Source organism: Lathyrus oleraceus, chromosome 1, assembly GCF_024323335.1.
Source record: "Lathyrus oleraceus cultivar Zhongwan6 chromosome 1, CAAS_Psat_ZW6_1.0, whole genome shotgun sequence".
Classification (NCBI taxonomy): domain Eukaryota; kingdom Viridiplantae; phylum Streptophyta; class Magnoliopsida; order Fabales; family Fabaceae; genus Lathyrus; species Lathyrus oleraceus.
The window spans coordinates 439213025-439224568 of record NC_066579.1 but is presented as its reverse complement, the minus strand read 5'-3'; the positions used below and the strand labels follow the sequence as shown (position 1 = coordinate 439224568).

Sequence of the window (11544 nt, the reverse complement as noted above, 5' to 3'; positions counted from 1 at the left end):
GGCAATGCCAATGATAGGCCAATGCCATGAACACGAGTATTATTTTACCAAAGATCACAATAGCTCAGTTTGAGTTCAAGCCAATGATGTTTCAAATGTTGCAAGCCATTGGTTAATACCCAGGCACTGTCAATGAAGATTTACATTTACATTTTAGGCAATTCTTGGAAGTAGCTAGCAACGTCAAGATTCCTGGAATATCAGATGAAGCCTTTAGGATGAGATTGTTTCCATATTCTTTAAAGGACAGTGTGAAGAGCTGACTGAGTTCCATAGAGCCTAATTCCATAGCCACATGGGATGCCATAGATTAAAAAAATTAGCTATGTATTTTCCTCCTATGAATAATGATAAGATGCGAAATGAAATTACTTTATTTAGACAATAAAATGACGAGTCCTTATTTGATGCTTGGGAATATTCAAAGAGTTGCTAAGGAAATGTTCCCATTCATGGTATACCAATTTGCATTCAACTAGAAACATTCTACAATGGATTGGTCCCATCATCAATAAATATGCTTGATGTATCCAGTGGTGGAGCTTTTCTATCTAAGTCATATTAATAAAGGTATAAATTGATTGAAAGTATTACGGCTAATAACTGCCAATAGCAAGTTACAAGAGTTATTGTCTTTATTCAAAGAAGCCAACTGATGTTCATGAAGTCACTAAGACCACATCCCTTGCTGCTCAAGTTTCTCGGATTAACTAAATTATGAAAAACATGATGATGAGTCCTGACATGTTAGCAGCTGGGTATGTCAAGGTTGTAACCGACACATCAAAGGTTGCATGTGTCTATTGTGGGGGGTGGGGGTGGGCGGCTTATTTATTTGAAGATTTCTCATAAAATATTGTTTTTGTTAACTATATAGGCAACAACAAGTACAAAAGCCCCTACAACAACACATACAATCTTGGGTGATGTAATCATCCAATCTTCTCGTTGAGTAACACTCAAAATCATCTCAAACCTCAAGCACCAGGAATTCCTCCTAGTTTTTCTACACCAAACTGTGTTGTGGATAATCAAGGGAATAACCAACTAGAAAATGTTTTGAATTCCTTTAAATAAGAAACCAAGAACCAGTGTTAAGCTCAAGGTGTAAGCATAAAGAATTTAAAGAATCAAGTTAAGCAATTTACATCATCACTTAGTTCAAGAACTACGGGAGAACTTCCAAGCTTCCTTGAAACTTCAGTATCTACCTCTAGAGCGAAGAGTATGGAAACATGCAAAGTTATCAGGATAAGAAGTGGAAAATAATGTTAAGGATCAAAATCAGCAAGGGAAAATCCACCAACAAAAAAATCTGATCACCCCTAACACTTCAAGAGTGGAAGTATCTGAATCTACTAAAGTTACACCTTTTGTGGAGCCAACTGAGGAACATGTAACAAAAGCGCAATGTAATCTAAAAACTTTTGACATGACTTCTAATCTAAAAAAGTAGCCAATTCACTTGCCATAGGTTAAACTACCCATATTTTTTCAAGAAATACCATCACCTTCTTTTCCTCAAAGAATTTGAAAGACTAAAGAAGAGAAGCAGTTTGGAAAGTTCATGGATATACTAAAGCAACTTCATATCAACATACATTTGATTGCATCCACACAAAAAATGAAAACCTACTGCATAGTCATGAAGGATGTTCTTACTAAAGGGAAGAGAGTGAGCAAATTTGCTATAGTGGCCTTAACTCAAGAATGCAACCAACTTGTTAAAGGGAAACTCCCACCTAAGTTGAAATACTCTGGAAGTTTCACTATCGCATGGAACATAAAGGATTAGTTATGTGGAAGGGCATTGGGTGACCTTGGCACAAACATAAACCACATGCCTTTATCTATCCTTAAGAAGTTGGGTATTAGGGATGCCAGACCAACAAATATCCCAAAGGGAAGATTGAAGATGTGTTGGTAAGGGTTGATAAGTTTGTATTTCTAGTTAATTTCACCATTATGGTTTTTAGTGCTAGTGAAGAAACTCACACGCTGTTGGGAATACCCTTTCTTGCTACGAGAAGGACATTAATAGATGTGGAAAGAGGAAAGCTTACTATGATAGTCAATGGTCAATAAACTTTTCTGATGACCAGAGGTGTCAACTTCCATCACTTTTGAAGAAGCATAAGAAGGCTATTGCTTAGCTTATATTTGACATCAAGAGGATCAACCTCACTGTTTGTATGCATATAATACTAAGGGAAATAATGCCAAGAATATTGTGGAGAGTCAAAGAAGATTGAATTCATCATGAAGGATGTTGTTAAGAAGGAGATCATTCAGTGGTTAAATGTTGGAATCATTTACCATATCTTAGATAGTGTGTTGGTGAGTCATATCCAATGTGTTCCGAAGAAAGGTGGCATGACAATTATTCAAATTGGAAAAAATGAATTGAGTCCTACAAAAATTGTCATCGGTTGTAGGATATGCTTGGACTATAGAAAGACGAACAAACCCACATGAGAGATCATTTTCCTCTTTCATTTATTGACCAAATGTTGGATAGGTTGGCTGGTAAAGAAATCTATTGCTTTCTTTGTGGTTATTCAGATTACGACCAAATTACCATAACTCCTAAAGATCAAGAGAAGATAACTTTTACTTGTCCCTATTGAATGTTTTCCTTTAAAAGGATTCCATTTGGATTATGTAATGCACAACATTCAAAGTCCAATTTTATTTGGCGCCCATAAATCATAGTCTGGTTTTCGCAGGCATCTTCAAAGTACAAATTTATTTGGCGCCCTTAAACCATAGTCCGGTTTTCGTAGGCATCTTTAAGTCCAATTTTATTTGACGCCCTTAAACCATAGTATGGTTTTCACAGGCATCTTCAAGTCCAATTTTTTCTGGAGCCCTTAAACCTTAGTTCGGTTTTTGTATGCATCTTTAAAGTCCAATTTTATTTGCGCTCTTAATCCATAGTCTGGTTTTCACAAGCATCTTCAAAGTCCAATTTTATTTGGTGCCATTAAACCATAGTCTGGTTTTCACATGCATCTTCAAAGTCCAATTTTATTTGGCGCCCTTAAAGCTTAGTCTGGTTTTCGCATGCATCCTCAATGTCGAATTTTATTTGGCGCCCTTAAACCATAGCCTGATTTTTTGCAGGCATCTTCAAAGTCTAATTTTATTTTGCTCCCTTAAACCATATTTCGGTTTTCGCATGCATCTTTAAGTCCAATTTTATTTGGTGCCCTTAAACAATAGTTTGATTTTTGCATGCAATTTGAAGTCCAATTTTATTTTGCGCCCTTAACCATAGTCTGATTTTCACATGCATCTTCAAAGTCCAATTTTATTTTGCCCTCTTAAACTATAGTCAGTTTTCGCAAGCATAAAGTCTAACTTTGTTTGGCATATTCAGAGATTGTGCTCTATTTGCCCTGATGTTTCCTAGAAAGTTATCGGTTTGACTATTACATTGAAAGGAATTCCCCAGAATATTGAATAATTTTCATTTTAGAAAGCCCCAATCTTTTTTGTTTGGAAGTATTCATTTAGAATAATCTCTAAAATTTTGTATGGATGATCTTCTTGTAAGAAGACTCCCTGTTTTTTTTGTCCTGGATGAATTCCTTGTTAGGAATCTCCAAAATCTTTGATTGGATGAATTTCTTGTGAGAAATCTCCAGAACTATTAGATATATTCTAAAGTGTCACCATGACATCTCTAACCAAATGATAAAACTCACTTTGAATATTCCCTAGTGTTTTTTCTCTGGCAAAATTTGTTATCAACAATGGGCCTTTCACCCTTTCCATCCTATTCATTATATGTGGACCATCATCACTACATATTTCCATCATTCCCCACAGGTTCACCTTTCATTTGCATACATCATAAAATCTCGTGTCAGGGTTCATCTCGCACCGCATCATATCTCTAGCAAACCAAAACAAAAAAAGAGTCATTCATACATTCACAATAAATCATTTCATTTTATTTCATTTAATCAAGGGACACAATTTTAGTCCTCTAGTATTTAATTATCTCCCACCGTGATCATATGAAGATCCTCATACTTCATATTATTTGGTCGAAGATACTTAAATAGGGACAACTATCATGCCCCATTTTTCCCCTCGATCAATAAAACAATGCATTCATCATGACATATGCATCATCTGTGTATCATATCATGCATTTATTTCCGCATAATACTTAAAATATGGATCGGAATAAATTTTTGGCTCTATAGACAAACCGGTTGAATCGAATTTCAAATGTGCATAAAATTAGGGGGGGATTTCCAGATCAAGTTTGCAGCTGTCAGTTTTATTAACCTATGGTTCGCATAGTTTAACCTTAAATGCTCGTTTTATTTTTTCAATCCCATTTGCGGTCGCATTTTGATCAGTCTGAATCTTTTCAACCAACCATTTTTTATTCAAAATTTGATCTTTACCTATCTATTTTCCGAGACATTATTTCAAGTAAACTTTTTTAACTCATTCATTTAATTTTTTAAATATATTTTTGCGTCCTATTTTTATTCATTTTAATTCTTTTTTTATCAACACCAAAATAAGAATAGAAAAATTAAAGAAGATCTCACTTAGTAAATCAACACCAAAAGAAGAATAGAAAAATTAAAGAAGAATTGAAAAAAGTGGAAAGCTGAAATGTGAATCATCTTTCACATACCTTTTTTCTCTCTCATTTAGCAACCTTCAATCATATCCATATCTCTTCTCTCAAAAGACATAGAGAATTTTAAAAAAAAAGTAATTAGAAAACAAATAGTGAAAATCTTATGATTAAGTAAACTCATTGGTTTAGTAGTATCATGACGATATAACACTTTATACACATAAATGAATGAGTTCAGATAATTTATGAGTTGAGTTGATTTGGTTCAGCGGGTTCATGGGTCGACTCGCACCAATGAACACCCCTACCTCATCTCTTTCATTTCATTTCTCACTTTTTTTATTATTTATTTTATTTTTTATTCATCATTTAATAATTTATAAATTAATTTGGGTTAAAAATAAATTAGTGGATTAAACCAATGTTTGGGTAGTGAATTGAAAGCAATTGGAAGCAATCATTCCATGAAAATATGACAATCATGACTTTTCATTATATGAAACTTTTCAGTGTTGGCGTCAGCGCACATTACTAAGTTTAAAGCATAACCATCTAGCATTCTCAATTTATTTAACCATCGACAAATTGCTTTAGCTTCTTGAGAAGTTAAAATGTAAGTAGCCTTGGATTTTAATAATTTTTCATTCGGTTGAGACTTCAACTCCAGCTCTTTTCAATTACACTAAATTTCCATGTATTTTCCAGCCTTCTCATTATCTTTTATTTTGCCTTGAACATCCATCATTGTTGTAAATACATTATCAACAAAATTCTTCTCGATATGCATAACATCAAGAGTATGTCACAATAAATTATCTTTCCAATATGGGAGATCCCAAAATATACTTTTTTGTCCAGTTGTGTGTGACCCCAATATCCTTGAATTCTGCATGCTTTACCATTATCTGTGAATTTTGGTATTTCGTAAGCTTGTTACATACTTCACTTGGTGACAATCGTGGGGGAGGAAAATTTGTTACTTGCTCATCTTTTTTGAAATCATTCTTGTTTCTTCTATAGCATATTATTGTGGTAGGAATCCGCGGTGACAATCAAACCACAAACGTTTCCTATCTTTTTCCTACGTAAACGCCTTGGTGTATTCCATGCAATGCGTACACCCCATTTTTCCATGTGTATCCCAACCAGACAACATGCCATATGATGGAAAGTCGTTAATAGTTCACATCAAGGCAGTACACAAAGTAAAGTTTTGTTTACATGATATATCATTAGTTCATTCTCCAATCCACAACCTCTTCAAATTATCAATTAAAGATTGTAAATACACATCGATTCCGGCTTTTGGATTCACTAGTGCAAAAAGAAGAATATAATTTTAAAATCTACACCTATTATAATAAAATCGGATGTAAATAAAAAATACGGTGACAATTTTATAAATAAAATATCATTTTAAGTATTAACACGTGACAATAGATACTAAAGTGAAAACATAGTTGTCTAAGAATATAATAAAATAATGTAACAAACCTACTGAGTTGTAACAATAAACACTAATCTGTCACAATTATAATAATATAAACAATAAAAATTTATCCTTTTACATTGACCTATTTTATTTCTACAATAATTTATAATTAAAGAAACACTCCGAAAATACTACTAATGTTAACATTGTAAACACACCTTTGGAGATGCAACTATTTTATCACTAATGAGCCTAAGAACAAGCCTTCAAAAATTGTCATTGTTTTTTATGCAAATCAAATTCAATATGTACATACATACATAGCCAATTACACACTGAGTTGGATTCATTGTAGTCAACCCAACTTAATCAAATCTAGAAAAGCATAATCTACACATTTTCCCGCCTGATTATGTCCAAATTAATTGAAGTGATAGTTTGGAATTTGAATTACAATGATGTAATATGGAATTGAAAAGTCACAAGAAATACCATATATAGTCAAATCAAGTGATAGTTGTTTGTTGATGTGGCTGAGCATGAGAACAAGCCTTCAAAAACTGCCACTGTTCTTTCTGCTGAGCATAAGAACAAGCCTTCAGAAACTATAATTGTTGCTGCGCAAGACACACGTGGTTCTATTTCTATTAAGAATTACTTTGTTTAAAATTTAAGAATATAGTTTCCTGTTTATCTGAGATATATTTGCTTAGTTTTTATGTGGTAATGTTTTTGTTGACCAGTATACTCTAAATTTATATTAAATAGTCCTTATTTCTAATTTTAAAAAAAAGATATATGAAATGAAATTAATGAATATGTCAAGTTACATACCAAATTATTTTTCAGGAATTGAGAGTGGAGATTAAAGAACTCAAGAATTAAAAAATGAGCTCGAAGACACACTTAAAAATGTTTTATATTCGACCTTTCCTTTTTTCCATTTTTTTAAAGTTTTGTTACATAGCAGCACCGTCATTATATTACTATTATGTAACTAGCTAATGTGTATGGAGTGTTTTAATTTGTTCCTGATTAGAATTTTAGGTATACATTCAGTTGGAAGGGGGCATACTATCAAGAGAAGACTATATTACACAAAGCTTACTACTACGTGTGAATGATAGATGGGATAGATTGATATGTAAAGATACATTATTTTTAATTGTGAAGTCTTATTATGTAGGATATGATAAGTATGATATGGACATGATAAGTTCGTTGATATGTATGAAACATATTAATATGATTAATTTCATCACCAATTTAAGGTGTACAATCATTAGTTTATTGAATGTTCAGCGGTATACAAAAATATTTGATTGAATGAAATAAAGTGTAAATAAAATTAAATATAATATGATTATCATATATTTTACACTTGTGATAACTAAAATAGGGTATACTGTATTTTTACACTCTATTTAAAGAAAATAGGGTGTATATTTGCTGACATTCATAGGAAACATTATTCATTTTACACCTGATTTTTATCAAATGGGATGTAAATTCGTTTGATTTAAATGTATATATGTAACAATTTACACTTTTTTTCTAAAAAGGGGTGTAATATACCCTCTAATTACACATGTTTTAAAACGGGTATAAATTCATCAGATATTTCTCACCTTTTGAATTTACACCTTCTAATAACATGTGTAAATTCTTTTTTATGCACTATTGACTCGACGGTCCTGGAATGAGGCAAGTCAAAAACATGTATGATTTTCTCATGCACATCTCGGGAGGGAGGTTGTAACGGGTTACAATAATTGGCCAACAAGAATATCCATTTCCCGATGCTTGGACATATGGAGTAAGATCCTAGAGCATAATCTAAGTCTGACATTTCTAGGTTCTGGAGCAAATTCATGATGTATCTGTTACACTGGATTTTTCGACCTGACCATAAGTGGCAACTACTAATGAAAAAAGCTATGAATATGCCATGTGGAAGGTTGAAGATAGAGTGGGTCCACATGACGAATGTGACTCAAGGTCGGAAGTCACATAGAGTGATATCGGTCGAAGGTGGAAAGGTCGAAAGATGTTGTGAGGAACTTGGGGACTTAGTGAAATTGTGTCATTTTGGCTAAGGTTGGAGTTCATCACTACAATGAAATCAATGTCGACTCAGTCACCACATGTGGAGTTCATCATTACAATGGACAATGCAACATAATATGTTAGCTTAACATAGTCGACATCAAAGACTTCGACGAGGCTAGTCAGTTTTGGCGTCCAACAAAGCAGTTATGAAATTCAAATGATCTCACAAGGAGGGAACTGAGTGGACATCGACGGTTATTCAGAAACACGTGGGGGCACGTCGAGGAAAACCGCTGCATGAACTTGGGACGTGTCACCATAAGAGTAGTTTACCATTCTTAGACAGTTATCATAGAGTAGTATATAAGGATACTTAAGTTTCTTTTGTAAGGGATTCGCAATTGTACACATTTCTGCAAACTCAAAGTACCCGAGTGTTGAGAAACGAGTGAGGAAAGATGTATGTATGTGTTCCACTATTTCATACATTTCAAGCAACTTTACATTAAAAGTCCTTTTTATACATTAACTTGTATTTCGATTTCCTTTACTTTTCTCGTCAATTTACATCACTTTCACTTTAGTTTCATCCTTTTCTTTTTCTACACCTTCCTTTTTGATTTCAAAGCCTTTACTTACATTCTAATTGTAGTCATTTTATTCCCTAAAACTTTTCTTATTACAAGAAATCACAATAAATATTTTCCAGCAATTATGATTTTCCACGAGTCATAAAAACACAAATATATCTGGGAGATTTTCGAGTTTGATCCCTTAAGTATTAATATAAACTTTTATTTGTTTATGAAATTTCACAGTAAACAAATTGGCACACCCGGTGGAACCATTTTGTGTGTGCGTAGGTGTGTTTTTTTTACTTATTTGTGTTTTTAAAAACAGAATTTTATTTGCATTTTCATCAACTTCTCATCCAGTGTATGAGTGCGTATGAGATTAAGGTGCGAAAAAATAACAAAGAGAGAAGTAAGAAGACCTATTAGAAGGTACGTTAGAAGAATGGTGCATTCTAGGAACAACAATAGAGACCAACCTTCTAATAGCGTTGGGACGAGAATAATTTCTACAACTGTAATTGAACTCATTCCTTCGACTGCTAGTGCTACGGTAACACCATCAACAACGGTGGTACCGACAATACTATCTGAAGGGACTGTTTCGTCCCCAATACCTCAGAGTCATCTAGTGACTCCAAGACCAATTGTGGCATTAGACTATAGGCCTTTTGCCACAAACTTTATAATGCCCGTACCAAGGAGTGAACAACCTTTTGGAATACCGACAACGGTGATGGAAAGTTTACAAAATAACCCTTCGACATTTGTGGATAATGTTGCAAATGTATATTCCCCTATTATGGCATATGGCTCAGTAATGCCACCCAATATAAGGATGGGATTTAGTTCCCAAGCAATACCTGCTTTAACAACAAATTATGTTATTGTAATGCGGTAAAAAATGGATGAGAGTAACCATGATATGGTGAACACACTAACCCAATAGATGGGTACAATATTTAACCCATTGATTCATAATACGAATCAGAGTTACCAACAAGTGGAAACTAAAATGACCAGAATTGCTTATATTTTGGTGCTCCCACAATGCAGGTTCAACGAGTCTCCCAACCTCAAATTGTTAGACAGGTTCGAAACCAAGGGGTAGTATTAGAAGATAATAATGTGAACCAAGGACAACAGAGGAACCCCCGATTGGTCAGACAAGAGATACATGTTGGGGAGGGTAATCCACCTATGGTAGTTGTTAATCGAAACCAGGACGCTAACCAAGTGGTGCATCAAGTTCGACAGGGAAATCTATTGGGAGAAAATAACTTAACAACCATTGTTGAAAGGATAATGGCTCAAAATGGGGTTAATATGGGCCGACAAAGGTCAAACTACACATCTCCCCTATCAGAGTGTGTGTTACAAACTGAATTACCAAGGGGATGGAAAGTCCCTAAATTTAAAAAATTTGCTGGTGACAAAAACCACTCTACTGTCAAACACATTGCTTGTTAATTTCCTTGGGATCATTGGCTTCCTGATTGGATTGTTTTGGACTTAAGCAATGTCTTCATTGACTGGGGGAGTCAGGTGCTGAGTAGGTGCCTTTCTTTTTTTTTCTTCATCCTTTTTCTTTGGAGTAGTCTTTGGAGGTTTGGTAGAGGGGCCTGCAGGAGTTTTAACAATGTCTTTTTTGGAGGTGGACTTCTTGGGAGTCCCTTTATTCTTATCTCTGACATCAGGCTTTAGGGAAGCTTCCGGCCTCGACGTTGAAAAGATAAGGGGTGCTGCAGAATCCTCTGAGCTTTCTTCCTTGACCGAAGCCTTAGAGGGTTACGGAGTGACCTAAGGAGATGGTCGAATAAGTTGGATGCTCAAAAGGGTAATGAGTAAGGGTAGGATTCGACGGTGATACCTGACTGGGGACTGTAGTAGTCTTCGACTTCTTCTTCTTGATTTTGGGGGATGGGGATTCAGGGTTTCCTTTTTGAATATGGAAGGAGCAAAGGTATAAAAATTGCTCTTAAAAATGAAAGAGAGTATAAGAAGGAAACATACCTTCTTCTTGGGTTCTTCTAGCTGCTTCATCTCTCTTACATCAGAGGGTTCCTCGATGTGGTGATCAGTGGGATGATTAGATTCATTTGAAAATCGAAGAGTATGAAAAGAGATGAAAGCAAGTTAAAAGAAACACTTATAGAAACGCACCATGTTGTTATTGAATCTTGGGTGTCGCAACCTGAAAAATACAGTGTGCGAAAAAATAACTGGCGAAAGAAAATGACAGAAGAGTCGCCACCGTACGTTATTTATCCCAAAGGAGGGAAAGGAAACGCTCGAAGTAAACCTGAAAAGAGGAAAGGAAAAGACAAGGTCTCGCAACCAAATCTTGGGTTCGGGAGTCGGTTATGCGAAGGGAAGGTATTAGTACCCCTACGCATCTGTAGTACTCTACGGGATCCACTTTTGTAGTTCTTGTCTAAAGGGTGTGAGTTTATCTTGTGCTGTTTACTAAAAAAGGGGTTAAATGAAAATGACTCGCGCGGATGTCGCATCCACTGCATACGTATCTCATCTGAATATGAGAATCAGAGTCTTCGTAGCTCGGCTGACCTATGGGTTGGGGGGATGTGTGCTCGCTAAGACATCGCATCTTATGCCTACGTATCTCATCTGGAATGAGAATCAGAGCAAGCCGTAGTTCGGCTAACTACGGGGTTAAGGATTATGTTTTGGGGGCGGATGACGTTACTACGTAATCTACCGGATGCTCAACCTTTGGAGACTTACTCACCTGTAGTAGAAGGAGTAAACGTGTGTTTAGGAGAAGAAAAAACAATGAAGGGTTAGGGTTTGGGATGCTCATGCAAAAAGGCAGTCCTTGACGAAGGAACCGCGCTACCTGCGGGGATACGAACACATACAAAACA

General features: G+C 35.1%; 1 non-coding gene across 1 annotated transcript; it reads right to left on the bottom strand.

The window, feature by feature from the left end:
* Positions 1–352: 352 nt before the first annotated feature.
* LOC127116312 (small nucleolar RNA R71) lies at positions 353–454 on the bottom strand. Its single transcript, XR_007801265.1, has one exon. It is a non-coding gene; the product is annotated as a small nucleolar RNA R71 (small nucleolar RNA).
* Between the last annotated feature and the right edge of the window lie 11090 nt (positions 455–11544).